Consider the following 20,550-nt stretch of genomic DNA (forward strand, 5'->3'; position numbering starts at 1 on the left):
AGAAGGGAGCATCGCAGTTGCATATTTTCGAAGAATTGAAAAGGTTACGACAAAGCATCATTCTACCAATCTTACAAATGAAATGCTTGAAGGGAACATTACCTTACTTACCTTGCTCTCCAGGATGGAATTTCTTCTTGGACTCCACTGTATACCTTCCACTTTCTCTTCTTCAGAAATCAAACAGCCTGTAGTCCTCCCTCCAAGGAAATAGCGAGCTAAGTCGTGACAATGCAACAAAGTCTTTTTTACTCCATTGGAATCGCTGTTTAAAATTTCATGTTATGCTTTTACATTTCCTTACTGGCCTCAACGATAGTGGGTAAATTTAAAAGATAAGGCAAAACATTTAAAGTTATCCACATTTAGCAAAGCAATACCCTTCCTCTCCTCCGCCTTCCCAAGACTACCAAAAGTAATTGCTCCTAGGTGTTCCAGAACAGGTCCCTTGATTACTTGGCAGTGACTAGAGGCTTAGAACCAGGCTTCTCAAATGTTAATGTGCATAGAAATCACCTGGGGATCTTGCTGAAATGCAGATAGTTTCTGGGCTGGGGCTGAGATTCTGCATTTCTAACAAGCTCCAAGGTGATGGAGATACTGTTTCCCAAATTGGCCTTTTGATATCGGTCACCTGGAGCAGTTGTTAAAATGCATCATTACATCCTCCAGGCAGAAATGGCTCCCAATGTCAGTATCAACCAGGTCCCTTTATTCCTGAGCTACTCTTTCCACAACTTCCAGCCCTAAGAGGAGGCAAGTTCGTAGCTGAAATAATTGACTGCCTGAACGTGGGCACGTCAGCCACATCAAAAAGCTCCAGTGACTCAGCTACTACCCTGAATTCCAAATACCTAAAGGATATTCCCAGTTGGAATCTTGTTTTCTCATTACCTCTCAGCCTTGCACTTCAGACTCACTCCACAGAATAGTCCGCCTGGCATTCAGCTTGGTTCTGCCCCTGAAAACACCCTCAGAGGAGCCTCATTTCCATAAGCCACATCAGACCCCAGAGCCCAGCAGGACCAGTCCCCCAGGCTCTACCCTTGCTGGGGACCTCAGTGTTCTCCTGTGTTCAGTAACAGGTTGAGCAGGTGACCAATTTCTTAGGGCCTCATCTAGGCATTGTGGAAAATGCACTGTTTCCATGTATCTGCTCCTCTGATGGCTAAGCCACCTTCCTGATCTCTTCATCCGTGTCCTTCCAGTAGGTCAGCAGGAAAGAAGAAACAGACAAATGAAATAACTCATGCAAAACAACTTTTCTAAGGTTTAGAAGTTACTACTTTAAAGAGACACTAAACATGGCACTTCCAGTCTGCCCCAACACCAACTTTGAATTTAAGTTCTATGTGATGGTTCTTCTTCAAATTCCAGAAAGATTAGCAGGCCAAGAGAGACCTTGTTCCAAACAGAGGTGCTGCTGGAACCCAATGAACCTGCTGTTGGCCCACTGCTAACAATGGTTTTGATGCAGACTATCCTTTTCCTAGACAACCTGCATTCCTTTTTATTCCCCCGGAAGAATGTATTTGAAAGTAAAATGTATTCTTCCTGCTGGCTTAAGTTCTAGTGACTCTCCCAATACAGACTTATGTCATATAGAGGTTTTGATTTAAAGTGATTTTCTACAGTAGCCTTAGGCAAATCACTTAACCACTAATAGGTAAGCCATCACAGCCTTGAAATGATGCCTATTTAAAGGCTCAGTGAACTGTGAGTGGAACTATTTCAGAAGCAAGTGTGAAATTTCAAATGAACTTACCACAGTCATTAGCTGCGCATTCAAATATATTTTGTGTTTAGCCTTCTAACTCTAAGTGGGTGGGGGTGGAAGTGAAGAGATTGCAGGGCCTGGAGGTTAGTGAGGTCACCTCTCAATTAGTAAATCAAAACCCATAGAACTGAGACCAAGGAGTCTATGTGCATGGGGGAAGTGCCCTGGAGTCCACGGATGGCCCAGGAACACACTTCTGCTCTGACCACCTACCAGCCCTGTGACTTGCAGGTGGTGTGCTGGAGCTGGCTTGTACCAGTTTCTGAGAGCCTATCAAATTTTTAGATTGTTTTGAGCTGGTTGAAGGAACGTTGTAGCTTGAAATCGACCCTGATGAGCATACTTAACATTATAGAAACCAGCAAATGCTACAAATTATGGTTTTTCAAAACCATGCATTCATTCACTCATTCATTTTGGAGACCTTGCTTATCAGCGAACTACTAAGTGAAATGGATTTTTGCCTTTCTAAGCCCAATTTTCCTTATCTGTAAAATGGGATTAATAGTAGTTAGACTTGCAGGACCTTGGAGCAAGGATACAAATGGAAGCATATATATATATATAATACAAATCAGGGACTTCTGTAGCTGTCCAGTGGTTAAGACTCTGCACTTGCACTGCAGAGGGTGCATGTAGGGAAACTAAGATTCCCACTTGCCATACGTTGTGGACAAAAAACAAATGCAAAATTTTAAATTTTTTTAAATAAATAAAATATAAATCAACCTATTAAACAATTAAAGTATGTTTTATCATCTAATCTTGATAACTATAGTTCCACAATAACTATATCAAAAGAATATATAAAGTGTGTAAAGCTACATTTTTACATTATAGAAAGTTGTCAAAATATCAAAGGCAACTACAATATTATTACGCAGGCCTGATGGTCTATGGATTGGCTGGCAATGTTTGAATGAGAAACAAAACAAAGATATACCTAATTCGTAAATTATTATATATTTATTCAATGAGATATCTTTTTCTCACCATTATTTAAGTATAATTTTTTTTAATTGAAGTACAGTTGATTTACAATATTGTGTTAGTTTCAGGTGTACAGCATAGCGATGCAGTATTTTTGCTGATTATATTCCATTATTGATTATTTCAAGATAACGGTTATTATTCCCCACAGTATACAGTATATCCTTGTTACTTATCTATTCTGTATAGAGTAGTGTGTATCTGTTAATCCCATACCCCTAATATGTGCCTCCCCTTTCCCTCTCCCCTTTTGTATAATCTTTAATTATGCTGTTATCATCAGGCTTTTTGTATTATTTGTATTGAAAGTGAGAAATAAAATACTGCCTGCCATATCAGTAAACAAAGGACGGCACAGTCAGCAGCGATTGCAGCCCCCACTGACCGGGAGCTGGTGAGCCCTGAGGGAGCCCAGGAAGCAAACAAAGAACACCTGCCATCTAGCAGCCATCAGACTGCAGCCGCTCCCCACAGTGAGCCCTGAGGAAGCTCAGGATGTGAAAACACAGGATACTGGCCCCAGACAGCTGAGGTGCATATCAAAGGAAGGAGTTCAGTGAGCCCAGATTCTTGCATCTTCCCATGCATAGAAAAGCTCTAAATTCCTTAACTTGAGATATGTGGTTTTCTTTTATTAAGAGTAATCTTTTGCTCCTACTACCTGCCCTTTATTGCAAAACTCCTATATATCCTAACTCCCCCCTCGCCTCCTCAGAATAGTTCTCTCAGGGTTACTTGAGATACTGCCTCCTGGGCTTGAAGTCGTCAGTATATCCACCGAATAAAATATAACTCTCAAATTTTAGGTTATGAATATTTTTTTTAGTTGACAAAAGTAATGTTGTAAAGGATTAAAAATAGTTTTACTCAAAGTATGCAAAACTTTAGTATATTTTTATAACAATGTAAATTATTTTTAAAATAAAAAATAAAGATTTGTTAGCACACAAAGTGATTTTTTAAATATTCAAAATAATCTGCCGAAGTCCAGCTCCGGCGGTCCAGGAGTACCCAAGGGATGAGTGGCGTCGGGGCAAGGAAGAGCCTAGGAGGCCTGTGTCAGCTATGCAGGATCTTTTTTTTATTGTCAGAGCTTTGTGTGTTTATATAGTAAACATATCTCAGAAAAAATCTTTTATGACAGAGCATATCTTCCCTCAGCATGTACCAGTTTCTTTCTTTCCTCAGGTTTGGCTTGCAAACCTTGTGACTCTGAGGTAAGCATATGTAAATAACTTCTTAATATCTAAGCAAACTATAGCCCTTAGCACCCATACCTATGCCTAATGTCTCTGTCTATACTTATGCCTGCTGCAATCATGAGCATTACAAAAAGAGCCACCCCTCCCTTTTCTCCAGCATTTAGTAGCCTGAGGTGCATGCCTTTTTCCCCAAGGGGTGGTGGGAGGAGACTTGGTGGGGCAGACCTGGAGAAAGAATGTGTCAAACCCTGGCTCTTTCCTGGGGACATAGAAACAGGGAGGGGAAGTGGGTGGTAAGCATAGTATTACAAAGAAACAAAGAACAGAATGGAAAATGGGTGGAGATGGTCTGGGGCCTGTCCTTGCAGAGCGGTTGCCTTGGGATCCTCCTGCTCCGAAATGCCTTTCCAAGGAGTGCTCGCCTTGTGGTCCTCCTTGGAGCCTGGTGACCTTGTCACAGCATTGGCTTGTCCAGAGGGCTCCCGACAATAATCTATTTAATAATAATTATATATACAATAATGAATAACCTATTAAACAAAAATACAGTTATGATTAACAAATGTAAAACGTTTAAATCAGTGTTAGGTAAATAAAGTTTATACTTTTGGGGAAACTTTAAATGTATTAATTTTTAAATTGAAATCATTATTATATAGTTTTATAAAAATAAAACTATTCACAACATTGATGTTCAATACCCTTATCCTTGCTCATCTAAAAAATTGATATCATACTTTATATATATATTAGCACGTAAAGAATTGATATTATACTGTATTATATAAGCTCTATACCTATATAAAGGTAAAACTATGGAAGCATGAATCAATACTGAATGATGTTCTTCAGTCGCTATGTGCCTATTAATTTGTATTTCTAGAACCATAAACATAAGAAAGCAAAAGAAAGAAAATCATAACACTGGAAAACAATATCATGGAAGAATTCATTGCATGCATGCTATCAAAGAAGAGACAAGAATTCATTTGTCTTTTCTGTTACCTAAGCACTTCTGCCACTCAAATGCTCCCTGTACTCTGAAGCAGTGTCCTTAGTCCCTCTTGGATGTCAGCAGTGGCACAACTGCATTTGCACAGTTTCCTTTTGTTTGGGGGCACAGGACAAGAGACATAGAGCTTGATCAGTGTTAGTCATGAGAAGAAATTTAGTGCTATGGGTGACACTGTTCCACCACTGAGCAAAAGATTCTGGAACTTCTCTGGTGGTCCAGTGGCTAAGACTCTGTGCTCCCAATTCTGGGGGCCCAGGTTCGATCCCTGGTCAGGGACACAACTAAAGAACCTGCTTGCTGCAATGAAGATCTCACATGTCAGAACTAATACCTGGAACAGCCAAAATTAATTAATTAGTTAACTAATTGATTAATGTTTAAAAGAAAAGATTCCGAGTGACACGGGTACTCAGATTCTTTTTTTAAATAAATTCATTGCTAGGTGTATGCAGTTCTACTATTCAGGACCCTTTAAATCATGGAATTCAGTCAAGGAGGCTCTCTTCTCCAAGTCTAAGGGCATAACCACGGTAAGCTACTATGGGTTAAGTGTTCTTTGTACAATATCACATTTAATCCTTACAGAAACCCTAACATATATTAACTGATGCTCTATAATTGTTATAGTGCTATTCTTATTTTATTCTTTATAATTATAATTATTATTCCTTACAGAAAAAACTAGCTCCTTACACAAACTGTCACCTCAGGGATGCGTTGGCAGCATGAAGGAGTCCCTAGTAATATACAGAAAAGGAAAAAGTGTTAGCAGGGATGGAAATGCCAAAAAAAGGACAGGAAAGGAAAGGAAAGAGAAAAGAAAAAAACGTGTTAATGGGTCCTATACCTGTTTCCTATTGCTATTGTAACAAACTACCGCAAATTTAGCAGCCTCAATGAAACAAATTTATTATTTTACACTTCCATAGGTATAAGTTTTTCAAAGGTATCACTGGTATCAGCAGGGCTGTGTTCCTTCTGGAGGTTCTAGGGGGGAGTCCATTCCCTTGCCTTTTTCAGTTGCTAGAGGCCACCCACATTCCTTGGCTCTAGGCTCCTCCCTTCCTCCATTATCAAAGACAACAGGAGAGTGCAAGTGCTTCTTATCTGGCATCATTCTGACTTTTTCCCTTCTCTTCTACTTTAAGGACCCTTGTCATTACATTGGGTCCACGTGGAAAATCCAACATACTCTCCCCATCTCAAGACCCTTAACTTAATCACATCTGCAAAGTTCCTTTTGCGATATAAAGGTAACATAGTCACAGGTTCCAGAAATTATGACATGGACAATCATTGTTGTACTTACCATAGCGTCCCTTACATTGGACTTCAGCACACCTGCTATTCCGGTAACTGATTTCTAACCACATTCCTCCCCTAATTTTCCACTTCAGAGGATGTCCTTCTTTCCTTCCTTCCTTTCTTCCCATTAATAGAAAACTTACAATGGACCAGATATTATTCTAGGCACAGGAGGTACAGCTGTGAACAAAAGAGATGTGACTCCTTCACATATGGAATTTACTATCTAGTTGAGGAGGTAGGTATCAATCAAGAATCACACAAATTATGAGACTTCCCTGGTGGTGAAGACTCCATGCTTCACTGCAGTTCAATCCCTGGTCTGGGAACTAAGATCCCACATGCAGCTCGGTGAGGCCAAAAAAAAAAAAAAAAATAGGATCACACAAATTAATGTAAAATACCAAGGTTGTCATTACAATCATGCCCAGGCAGGGGTTTAGACACAGGAAGAAGAGGCATGCTTTGGAGACCACTGGCTGGAAGGATTAAAATAACAATAGGTGCCCTGGACACTTAGATAAGACATATTTTCCATGTGATTTTCAGTCAATAAACATGTTCATTTCATTTAGCTAACAATTGCCTTTTCCATTTCAACTTTGTAGCTTTTATAAATGCTGTCAGTACATACAGGAAATAAAAGTAGGCTTCATGTGATTAGATAGTCACAAAAATGTTTTGGCTTGAATACCCTGGGAGTGTCATCTCCACTGATGGATACTTCTGTAGCACTCTGACACAGAACCGTACAGACATCGGCCAAAGGTGACAGCGTTTGTAAAATACTTAAACACATGTCCTTGCTTCCATGTTCCATAACATAAGCTTTTAGCTGAGGGAAGCATGGGTGAGAGCAAGGGAGGTGTGATCAAAGGGAAAATTAAGACACCTCATTTGGTATCTGTGCTTGTTTTTCTATTACCACTGGTTTCTGTGCTGGTTTTTTGCCATTATTGGAAGCTTGGGGGAGAGGAGAGTAATGAACAAAGGGACTCAAATAGTTAATGACCTTCAGGGCCCCGGGAGGACTATGATAAAGCTTATTTTAACGACAGCTATGTCATATGAGCTCTGCTTTCCTATGTTTCAAGAATAAGTGGGAGAATTAAAAATACTCCAGATGTAACACAATTGAGAATTGTCTAATAGAAGACAAAGCAAAACAGTCAACAAACAAAAAACAAATATTGGTCCAAAATAGCCTGGCATTCATTTGATACGTTTACCAAAGAGCTCTAAGATTATTTTGGCTTCAAGCAACATGTTTCTTTTTCTCTTTTATTGTTACTATTTAAAAAATATTGTCAGATATGTTTGGATAAGAAATCATGTTTTTCACCATTCTCTTATTAAATGAAGAAAGTTAGGAATGGCGGAGGACTATTCTTCCAAGGCTGCATACTTTAGTAATTTCAGAATTCACAGGGCAGTTAAGCACCTATGCTTCCCTCTCATCTTCATTATTTATTTAAAACCACACATCTAGGAGATCAGTTTTCTGTTGACTTTCATTTATTTTCCCCAGTACAGAGATGATTAGTTAAGGCAACAAAATTCATATCTGGAAATCTGTGCTGTAAACACTTTGCTAAGCAACATCTGTCAAATTAAGATGGTTGATTTGGCCTTGAGTGTCCTTTAAAATGAGTTTTCTCTGTCTGGGGTGCAATATTTCTGGAGGCCAGGTTTGGTAAATAATTTATGGTGTCCAGAACACCCTTGATGAATTTAACTATTGCATCTTTACGAAGAGACCATTTACAGGTCTAGGGACTTATTAATTATATTACTACAGAAAAGATGTGTCAAAATGTCAAAGTGTCATCTGTAAGGACTGTATGCACCAAGCAACTTGTTATCAGTGTGGACCCAACCACTGCCTGATATATATTCTGTAAAACAAAGTCAAACAAATTCAGGATATATGAGAGAACAAATTTCCTCACCCAATGGAATGGCCTCCTGAGTTAAAGCAAAGCACAAAGTCCTCGACGTCTGCTAAGAAATCCCTGGTGTGGAAGAATAGTTTAAGAGGGTCATGCAATATTAATTTGCCCCAATGAGAGTTCCTATTCTTAAGGTCTGTTTACATGGACGTCCACTGCTACCAATATGCCTGTCTCCCCTCAGGTATTGGTTGCCCTTTGAAGATGCTAACTTTGGTATGCATAAAGCCAAGAGGCTTCAGCAGAACTGATACAGGCTGGGGTATTCAAAAGAGAGTTCACTAAAGATAAGCAAATACCTAGAGGGAAATGAATAAAGGAAAACACAGAGCACTTAAGGGAAGGAAAAATAATTTCCCCTCTACCCTTCTAGGTTCTTGGCTGAGACCTCTCTATAATAATAAAAAAGACAGATCAGCAGGAGTAAAACAAATGTAATTACATATGTACGGGAGTCCCACAAATATATGAGACTCAAAGGCATCAAGACACTTAAGGTTTATATGCCATCCTGAGCTAAGGAAGGGATAGGGGTCCAGGGCTTCAAAAGGAAGGAAAACAATTCACAGGAAGATGGAGAAGAGGAAATGTTTGGTAAACAAATGTTAGCCCTGCCATGCAGGTAAATCTCTCAGATGAACAAGTTCTCTCTGGTAATAGCTGTCTTCCTGGTGTTAGGGGAACCATTGACTGAAACCGCCTGCCCTGGCCAGGCCCAACAGTAACCACTTGCATGAGTTATCTTACAGCAGGAGGTCCTGGTAAGGAACACAGAACTGACAAGCTACCATCAACCAGAAGAATTCGGGAAAGGTCAAAAGGAGAGAGGAGACGCCAGTTCATATGTCCTACCAACCTCCCAGAATCCTTCTCGCTGGAATCCATGTTGGCTGAGTGATGTGTGTGCCACCAGGAAGGACCCTGAGTCAGAGTGATTGGCCAGGAACAACCCGGAAACTGATCCCATCACCATAAAACTCGAGACTGCGAGCCACGTGGCAGAGCAGTCCTCCTGGGTTGCCTCACCCTCCTGCTCTCCACCAGGGCGCCCCTTCCCAAAACAGTCTCTTGCTTTGTCAGCATGTGTGTCTGCTCGGACAATTCATTTGGGAGTGTTAGACAAGAGCCCACTCTCAGGCCCTGAAAGGGGTCCCCCTTCCCGCAACACTGGTATAGGCCCCCTTTCTAAATTCCTTCGGGCAGTTCAGGGGTAGGTAAAGAGCTTTTCCTGAGTCTGCTGGATCTCCATTGCCTTCAGCTCCACATGCCAAAGTGGCATATTTTGGGGTGGCATAGCCTTCTCCTCTTCAGCAGAAAACAGTGATGCTTACAAAGTACAGGTCTCTGATTCAAAAGGAACCTGAACAAGGAGCTGGACACGGAGCAAGCACTCAAAATATTCACTTAAAAAATACGTATACTCACATATATATGTGCACTGTTATTTATTGTGTATTAAGATCGCAGGAATCAAATGCTACAAAGAATTCAAATTAACCTAAAGAAAGGTAGGTTGGGATTGGAATGAATAAAAAGGCACAAGGGCCTGGGAAATTTTTTGGCCCTCCCTTTAAGCCTGAACCAAGAAGGTGGCTATATCTCCTTCCTCTAGATAGAATTGCTTTGAAAGGCCTGATAGTTGCATGATGAGTTAGCTTTGTTCCTTTTGAGGGCTGTAAAATTGCTTCAGAATACCTCTGCCTAGATTTCTCTGTTTTTATGGCTGTCTAGGAAAGGCTCAGCTCCTTTGATATGGACAATTTAGGCACTTTAGGATCTTCAAATATTCTAATCAGAACCTGACACCTCAAAGTATGTGAGAATCCAAACTGGGAATCAGGTACTGGGGCTGTAAACCACAGGGTGTGAGAAAGATATTTCCCTGAAAGGCACAAAGAGCAAAACTCTCTCTCTGCTCCCGCTGTTCCTTCTGGAGAAAGACCACAGAGTTCTCTCCAGAAAGGTCTTCTGGGTTCAAAGGGTTAATAAAATCTCCCAAACAAGAGGAGTCTTTGTCTTGTCTCAGTTGCTCCAGGACTCTAAGGAGTCATGATTTATTTATGTATGTGTATGTGTGTGTTTGCAAAGAAGGCCCAGCCAATAGGGAGAGGACAGGAAGGAGGACTAGGACTAGTAGTACAGCAACATGAGCCTAAGTGCAGCTGAGCTATAGATAGATCAAGGGCCAGATCAATAGACAGATTTCATATACAAATTCACCATGTAATATTCATATAACAGATTTCAGCAATTTAATGCCTCAATCCTTAACAATTAATGAAGGATCTGATCTTCTAAGATCCTAATGCATAATCATATTCATACCAATATGAAACACTGAATTTCAGAGCTAAATATTCAACTGTCATTTAATGTGTGAACAAAGTTTTTATAAAACGGTGAGATATGTCAAAAATCTGCAGTAAGATTTTTCTTTTTTCTTTCTTTTTTCGGGAGTATTACAGTTTCAGATAAAGCTATTTTCAAATAATAAAGATTTTAAAACACAAAGGCTCAACTGAACTATTTCATGAGGAATCCTGAGCAAGGATTCTATTTTTGGAAATGAGAATGGCAGCAAGGATCAAGGACATCTGTGATTACAATTGCTTCATATTGCTTAGAGGGGTTCAAGTGATTAAAATATGAAGAAAAGAAAATGCCATGATGTCTATCTAAACAAAGAAAAAAGTAACAAATAATGATTTGTTGCTTTCTGAGAGTACAAATCCCTCAAGCTGAAATTCCATAGTTCATGCTTTCTTTGGAGGGTTTTGTGTTCTAAAGGGGACAGAAAGCAGGTAGCAATCTCCCCAAAAGAAAAAGGGGTGACCTGGGCATCCACCTAAGGATGAGGTCCCTGTTCTAAGATTCACCACTACCTAGCTCTGTAATCTTAGGCAAATGACCTAACCTTTCTGAACATCAGTTTTTCCATTTATAAAGTAGGTGTATAATATTCTCACCTCCAAGAGTTATAAGGGTCAACTGAAAGAATGGCTGCAAAATGCTTTTTAAATCCTAAAGTTCCACAACAACAAAACATTAACAACTTCATTTACTGAATGAAAGCTGAATAGAGGTGATCTGTGAATATAATAATTATACGCTTATCATTTGCTAATCCCTTACACTTTGCCACACCCTGAATTCTCTAAGCTCGTCTTTCCCAGGACAAGGACAAAGAGATGGAAATGATGAGAGAAAATGAGGGATAGGAGAAGAGAAAGCAAAGATTCAATTTGTAGGTAATTGGCTATCCTGAGGAAGAAACCAAAATAAACGGAGCTGAAATAATAATCAAATGTAAAATAGAAGAAAATTTTCCTGAGCCATAAACACTCAGCTGATTGAAAATTTCCATTGTATTTCAGTTAAAGTTAATGAAAATAGAACAACATCTAGGCTTATCCTGGTGATATTTTTGAATTACATGGACAAAGAAAAAGTATCCTACATATAGCTCAACAGAAAAACCACGTAACTTAAAAAGGAACAAAACCCAGTCTGGTCTCAGACTTCTGCTTTCCAATCTTGAGCACCGGAAGAAAGTGAAGCATTGTCTACAGAGTTCTGAGGGAAAAAGGTTGTGACCTAAGCTTTCTTTACCAAGTCAAGGTATCATTCATGGATAAAAGTTACATTCCATCATGAAAAAGTAACAGCCGTGAACTTTTATGCTCTGAACAACAGAACCAGCAAAATGTTAAAAATACAAGATGATATAATAGTCTACCTGCAATATATACCAGAAACAATTGAAGGGTAATAAAACTAAATCAAATAAGAATTTTTTAGCATTTTCTTAGGTTAGTCAGGGAACAAGGCAATAATCATTTAGAATATAAAATGGGAAGATGACTAATTAGAGAATTACATTCATAATAGAAACAAAAGGCCTGAAATATCTAGAAATGCCCCTAAGGAGATTTATTGGATCTAAATGAAGAAAACTAAAAAGAGATATGAAAGATTTTTTTTATAAAATATAACTGCAGATCAATTGACATTTTTAATTTCTTCTTGGATAAGGATATTAAATGTTAGAAATAAACCCATTCTCTAAAATTAGTTCATAGTTTTAAAGCAGTTCAAATCAAAATATAGGAAAAACTGAATTAAAATTATATGCTAATATTCATCTAGAAAAGTGAACAGTTGATATCTATAATAGTTAAAAATATTTTTTTTTAAGATATTTCAGGAAGACTTGTTCAACCAGATATTAAAATGAACTATAAGTCACAGGCATTAAAAGAGTTAAATGAACTTGTTTACAAAACAGAAACAGACTCACTGACTTAGAGATTGAATTTATGGTTATCCGGGGTGGGGGTGGGGGTAGGGTGGGGGGAAGGGTGCGGGGGGATAAATTGGGAGATTGGGATTGACATGTACATGCTATTATATATGAAATAGATAATTAATAAGGACCCACTTTATAGCACAGGGAACTCTACTCAGTACTCTGTAATAACCTATATGGGAAAAGAATCTGAAAAAGAATAGATACATGTATATGTCTAACTGAATCACCTTGCTGTACACCTGAAACTAAAACAACATGGTTAATCAAATATGCTCCAGGGACTTCCCTGGTGGTGCAGTGGTTAAGAATCTGCCTGCCAACGCAGGGGACATGGATTCAATCCCTAGTCCAGGAAGATCCCACATGCCACGGAACAACTAAGCCTGTACACCACAACTACTGAGCCTGTACTCTAAAGCCTGTGAGCCACAACTACTGAGCCGGTGTGCCACAAATACTGAAGCCTGGGCCTAGAGCCTGTGCTCCACAATAAGAGAAGCCACCACAATTTGAAGCTTGCACACCTCAATGAAGAGTAGCCCCTGCTCTCCGCAACTAGAGATAGCCTACGTGCAGCAACGAAGACCCAAAGCAGCAAATAATTAATTAATTTAAAAAACTATGCTCCAATATATAGTATTTTTTTAAGAAAAGAGTTTGATACTGACATAAGAATCAACAAGTAGATCACTTGAACACACCAGATTGCCCCGAAACACAATTTATTATAAAACAAACTCAACATTAAAAATCAATTACTACAAACCAATGGAGAAACTTGTTCCTTTAAAATGTTAAGAAAAGAAGATAACTACTTGGAAACCACTTAAGTAAACCCTCACCTCAAATCAAATGCCAAGGTAAATTTCAGATGGATTAAAGAGCTAAATGTAAAAATACAGAAGCCATGAAAACTCTGAAGAAAATGTAGATGAATGTTTAACTTATAATGTTCAAGAATAGGAATTTATTAAGATTGCAGAGGCTGAATATTAATCAAGGAGATCTAAAAGGGAGAACATTTTTGCATTGGTCTTCTACCCCCATTAATTCCTCAAGGCAAAATAATTTACACCAACCCCAAATTTGCAAAGTGACTTATCTGCTCATTTTATTCTCAGCAAATTGTGTTTGATTAAATTTGCTACTTCTAAAATATATTTGATAGGTATTATCTCTGATATACAAATTCAGGTAAGCTGATATTTTCAAAATACAATGACAATTTATGGGTGGTAGTGTAAACCTTGATATTTCAAAGGAATAAACAATGTTGGAGTGGTAAGATAGAAAGAACTCTCTTATTCTGCCATTTTTGCCATTGTAATGAGAGTGAACAGCTACTGGAAGAAGACTGTATAAGGTATTTTAGTATTTCAGCTTTAAGCAAACAAAAAAAAATTCTTTGTTAAAGTTTCCCTCTCTTAGCAAATTTCTTTTTAAAAAATTTTTATTGAAATATAGTTGATTTATAATGTGTTAGTTTCAGGTGTTCAGCAAAGTGATTCAGTTATACATATAACTGATTCTTTTCCATTATAGGTTATTACAAGATATTAAGTACAGTTTCCTGTGTTTTACAGTAGGTCCTTGTTGTTAATCTATTTTATATATAATAGTGTATATATTTTAATCCCAAACTCCTAATTTATCCCTCCCTCCCTTTCCCCTTTGGTAACCATAGGTTTGTTTTCTATGTCTGTAAGTCTATTCCTGTTTTGCAAATAAGTTCATTTGTATCATTTTCTTAGATTCAACATGAAAGTGATATCATATTTGTCTTTGTCTGACTTACTTCACTCAGTATGATAATCTCTAGGTCCATCCATGTTGCTGCAAATGGCATTATTTCATTCCTTTTTATGGCTGAGTAATATTTCATTGTATATATGTACCACATCTTTATCTATTCATCTGTCAATGGACACTAAGGTTGCTCCCATGTCTTGGCTATTGTGAATAGTGCTGCTGTGAACATTGGGGTGCATGTAGCTTTTCAAATTATGGTTTTCTCCAGGTATATGCCCAGGAATGGGATTGCTGGATCATATGGTAGCTCTGTTTTAGTTTTTTTGAGGAAATCTCCATACTGTTTTCCATAATGGATGAACCAATATACATTCTCACCAACAGTGTTCAAGGATTCCCTTTTTCTCCACACCCTCTTCAGCATTTGTTATTTGCAGACTTTTTGATGATGGCCATTCTGGCTGGTGTGAGGTGATATCTTATTGTAGTTTTGATTTGCATTTCTCTAATAATTAGCAATGCTGAGCATGTTTTCATGTGCCTGTTGGCCATCTGTATCTCTTCTTTGGAGCAACTTTCAAGTATACAGAAGACTCTTGTTAACTATGGTCATCACACTGTACGTTAGATCCCCAGAACTTTAATTTGCATAGGAATTGCCTGGAGATTACGGTAAAATGCAGATTTTGATACAGCAGATGTGAGGCAGGGCCTGAGTTTCTGCGTTTCTAATACGCTCTCAGGTGGTACAGATACTTCGGGTCTATTGACCACACACAGAGTAAGAAGGTGCCAGCACACTGCACAACTGTCGAAATAGTTTCTTCTTAAAACACACACACACACACACACACACACACACACACACGTTAGTTACCATAATGTGCTAGAATGTATGAACAGAAACAGGAGACTTTATAATTCAGTTAAGCAAAAAGTTAACACCAATAATATAGAAATGTGTGGAAAGACATATTTATGTATTTAAAATATACTATCTAAGCAGGTAGATATGTAAAATTAATTCTCATACCATGAACTCTCCAAAATGCTATATTTTGTAAACTGTTTCAAGGGTTTACTTTACCCACTGAGAGTATGAGGGACAGGAAAAGCTTTTCTATGTTAGCAGAAGCACTGTTAAATGATGTCCGATGGGACCCTGATGTTCACAGTGTAGATACTTGACACTATTACTGGCTTCAGTTTAGTAAGATTCCTGAAGGGACTAGAGGGCATCTTACTGAAATTAATCACATTTGCAATAGATTAATAGAACTGACTTAACTGAATCTTTAAACAGACTCTCCCAACCAAAGCTGGTTAGAAAACACAGTTTTTAAAAGGAGCTATGCATGTATATTTGATGATTCTAGGGGCTCTTAAAGCCATGAAATTGTGACTGTTATTATTCATTGAATCTACATTCTGAGAGCTATGCCACATTTCAGTGTAATTTCCATTGCCTTTCTGCTAAACTTACCATTTCTAGTCAGGCCAATTTTAAATTTACTACAATCAAGATTCTATTCTCTTCCCTCTTTCACGTGACCACCTTTTTAAGCTTGCTTGGCTCACCATTCTTGCTGTGATAAAGATGTAAGGCTCTAGTCTTCATTTTGAGATCTAATCCCAAATTCTCTCTTTGATTTGCAAAATCACTTTTGAACTTTTCTCTCCACAATTAGAGAATCTTTTATTGGTCTCATTTTTTCCAGTGCTCTTCCTTTATCATTTTATACTGCTCAGATATGGGGAAAAAAAGCGAATTCTCCTCCTTGTTAACTAATTTTTTTTGAGACTGGCATACTTTAGCATATTTATTCCCAAGCCTAGGAATTTTTATTCTGAATAAAGTATTATACTATCTACCTCATGGGGGTACTTCAGGTTAGATTTCAGTGTTAGGTCAGTTATAAATTTTTTACTCTTCCCTCAGTTAGTATATGCTTGGGAAAGGCAAGCAAAATCCTATCCCTATAAAAGAACATAGGTGAGATTGTTCTTGTCTTCCTCTAATGCATCATTTAATGGTTCTCGCCCAAGAGTTCCACTAACATAGAAAGGTGATACTTTCCTATTACTCACACACTCAGTAGGTAAAATGGACCCTTGACATAGTTTCCAAGACATAGCATTTTTGAGAATTAACTTTACCTAAGTGCCTGCTTAGATAGTATATTTTAAATATATCTTGAAATTCTTCATTTTAAGTAATGTGTCCTTATGTCCTCTCAGGGCTTATAATGGATTCTTGGCAAACTGAAGCCAGTAACAGTGTGAAAGAGTACCCGAACTGTGAACTTTGGGGTCCTGTTGGCCTGTAGAGTAGAACACCAAGCAGTCATGCAAATCGTTATAGAAAAATATTTTGTGACACAGGAAAATGAACACACTTTATTTTGTGCAAAAGGCAGGTTACCAAATATAGTATATGTTCCTATTTTGATTCCAAGCAGCATTCCAATTTTGTTTGAATTCTAATGTGAGTGCTGGACCAGCTACATAATTTATGGGGCTGAGTACAAAATGAAAATGTGGGGCCCCTTGTTCAAAACATTAATACTTTCATGAAGGTGGCAGCAGAACATTAAACCAAGCCCAGAGCCCTTCTATATGTGGGGGCATGTGCAACTACCCAGGCTGCACATCCATGAAGCCACCCCTGTGTGTGTGCATATACATTTGCACATTACATAGACTAGGATGAAATACACCAAAGTGCCAAAATGTTAATGGACATCTCTGAGTGGTGAAATTATGGTTGATTTTCATTTTCTTCTTCTGAGTTTTATGCTTCTTCAACCATGAAATCAGATTATTAGCATGATTAGGAAGAATACCAATAAATGTTGTCATTAAAAGATGATACTTTTAGGGACTTCCCTGGTGGAGCAGTGGTTAAGAATTCGCCTGCCAATGCAAGACACACGGGTTCAATCCCTGGTCCGGGAAGATGCCGTATGCTGCAGAGCAACTAAGCCTGTGTGCCACAACTACTGAGCCCACATGCTACAGCTACTGAAGCCCATGAGCCTAAAGCCCATGCTCTGCAACAAGAAAAGCTACCGCAATGAGAAGCCCTCTCATCGCAATGAAGAGTGGCCCCCGCTCGTCACAACTAGAGAAAGGCCACACACAGCAACGAAGACCCAACACAGCCAATAAATAAACAAATTTATTTAAAAAAAACAAGATAAAGAAACAGGAAATAAATAACTATGATTCAATAAAAAAGCTAACACTTCTAAAAAAAAAAGATGATACTTTTAGTTAAAGGCAGAACAATGTTCCAGAAATAAAAATAGCTACTGCTTTTGTCTGCCTAAAAGGTGCTAAATAAGGTGCTAGGCACTTTCTATGGCATCTTCTTCCACTCCCCAGCAACCCTGTGAGGTCATGTTATCTTCTCTTTTATAGGCCCTAAGATTCTAAAAGTAACTTGTTTAGGCACAAAAGGAGGATTCAGGCTTAACAGTAAAAGCTTCCCCAACACAATACAAACTAGAAATCAGAAAACCTACATAAGACTTAAAGGAAGATCCACAGACATAGAAAAACTTATGGTTACCAAAAGGGAAAGGGGGGAGGGATAAATTAGGAGTTTGGGATTAAAATACACACACTACTATATATAAAACAGATAAACAACAAGGACCTACTGTATAGTACAGGGAACTATACTCAGTATTTTGTAATAACCTATAAGAGAAAAGAATATGAAAAAGAATAGAGAGATAGATATGTATAACTGAATCACTTTGCTGTACACCTGAAACTAACATGACATCGTAAATCAACTATACTCCGCTTAAAAAAAAAACTTTGAGTAATACAATCTTTCAGCTTTTTTCAATCCGCAAACTAAATAGTATGGGATAAAAACCATTGTCCTGCTTAATGAACAGTGTGGTCATGAGGATCAGAAGACAATAAATATGTTTTCACAACTCTAAAGCCACTATGTTCCTGTGCTCATGAAGTCATTTAGGCCCGTGCCTGTGTTTGCGTAACAAAATCTGAAGGGCACATGTTAGCAGCATATATGACAGGTAGGCCTGTGGCTTGGAAGCATACACCCAGGGAAATATGATGTATCCATGATGGCTAACATGTGCAAACATTTGAAGTACATTCCTCCCTTTGCCATCTTGTGAAGTCACTCCCATCCAGGAATCAACAACTAGTGAAGCTGGGATTCCAAGCCAAGCAGTTTGACCCCAGGTGGTGGCATTCAGACATGACACTCTAACCTGATTCAAATCAAACAATGCTTTGTAGCTGCTAACCCATTTATTTCAATCCAGGAATGCTTCACCAGGGAAAGATGAAAGTCCTTAAAATGATGATGCTTTTAATAAAGCTTTGGTTATTAGCAGCTGGAAGTCAAAACATCAAAAATTAATAAGCGTGCATGAATTTAAAATTTTTCTACAAAATGCCCTCCTTAAATATGTCATGTCGTTTTTGGATTTGAGGTTTGACAGGGCTGTAAGAAACAATAATTTCCATCATAACTGATGGCTACTAAATGCAATTGCATCAAACAGACTTGGGTGTTACGAAGCTGTCCAAACAGCAGGTGCAGAGACTTTCTCTGATTGAAAGTCAGTCAACTTCCAACTTGGCTAATTAAATACTAATGAGGAGCTTGTTCATTTGAACTTTAAACATTCATTTATGTCCTACACTGGCTGGTAGGTAATGGGTAACGATACAGACGGTAGAATGCAACCAAGACCTGATGGGACCTCAATTAGGTTTCCAAAACCCTCTCCCTGTCTACCTCTACCAAAGCTACAGGCTCTGCTTCACGGCAGCCCCATGTGTCTCTTTTACCTACTCATCACCTTTTCTCTTAATTTGATTATTTGGCATACGTGATTTTTCTTTCTTGTTCCCACTTAATTGCATATGATACATCTTTTTCCTTCTTTCTTCTCAGAAGAAGCATACTCACCAGCTGGGTTCTTTTTGTTTCAGAATTTCTCTACCTTTTTTGACTGTCTCCTGCTGCTTCTCATTTGTTATTAGCTAACAAACATAAGTTTTCTGTCATTGCAGCTTCTTAGAAACAAAGCTACAGTAAAATAAAAAGTCTTTCCTAAAATGTTGCTTTCTTCCTAGGTTTTCTAATTTAGAAGACACGTTAAATGTGATAATTAGGCATAATAAAGTTATCAGAACTAAAAATAAAAATGAGAGGTTTAAACAGTGATGCAATATTGAATGCATGCCCCACGTCTGTGCTCCATTCTTCTTGAGCAGCTTAAGGAAAGACTCTAAGAAACTGAGAACTAGAAGCTGGAAACTAGGAAGGAGGGCATGGCTCTCCTCAGGGATAAGGAGAAAGAGCTGTTTGGACTTAGTGGACAACATTCTGGGAGAATTTGGAGATTTTTATGTCTTAACAGAATAGAAAAAATAATAAAAAGAATTGGTGCACAGTCTCTTCTCTGGAGGCAAGTTAAATGTCAGGTGAGGAAAACGAGAAAGAGGTAAAACAAGAAAAGCTTATCCTGATCACAGAAAAACAATAAGCAGCTACTGAAAAGACGATCTACAGTAACAACTAAACAGACCTAATTCAAGCAAAACTTTCGAACCCTAAGCATCACTAGCAACATGAACCTGAAAAAGAAAAACCAGCAGAAGACAACTGATTCTTGGGTTTAACCTAAACTAAAATCAAGATCTAATTAATTTGGAGGCAGAGAACACATACACCAAAAAGCACCCAACAATGGACATATACTAAGTCTTAAGATTTCTACAAATACTAAAAATAACAACTGCCCCGCCACTTATATAGTCCGTAGAAGATCACATTGGGAAGGTAAGTAATGCAGGGCCAGATAAATGAGAGCATCGGGTGCCCAGCAAGGAATGGATGAGAAGTCATTAATGATGTGTGAGAAGGAGAAAAGAATGATTTGAATTGTGCTTTCTTCTTTTTTTTTTCCTTCCTATTTTACATAGCTTTTCATTTATCCCAGCAGCAGAAGCCACAGATGTCTAGGATGTTTCCAGTGTACCCTCTTTTTTTATGAACAGTTTTGCTTGCACAGCATTGTGAACATCCTACTATCAACAAGATGGATCCCATGTGTTATTATTAATCTGCAGCTGCATTAACACACTATTGTCTTCACTCATTCCAAGGGAGGTTGTTAAGGGGCTCGGTGGCTTAGAGATCACCCTGTGCCTGACATACCTCCATTTCATTGTGATACTGAGTGTAGTAGTATAGAAAA

Source organism: Hippopotamus amphibius, chromosome X, assembly GCF_030028045.1.
Source record: "Hippopotamus amphibius kiboko isolate mHipAmp2 chromosome X, mHipAmp2.hap2, whole genome shotgun sequence".
NCBI lineage: Eukaryota > Metazoa > Chordata > Mammalia > Artiodactyla > Hippopotamidae > Hippopotamus > Hippopotamus amphibius.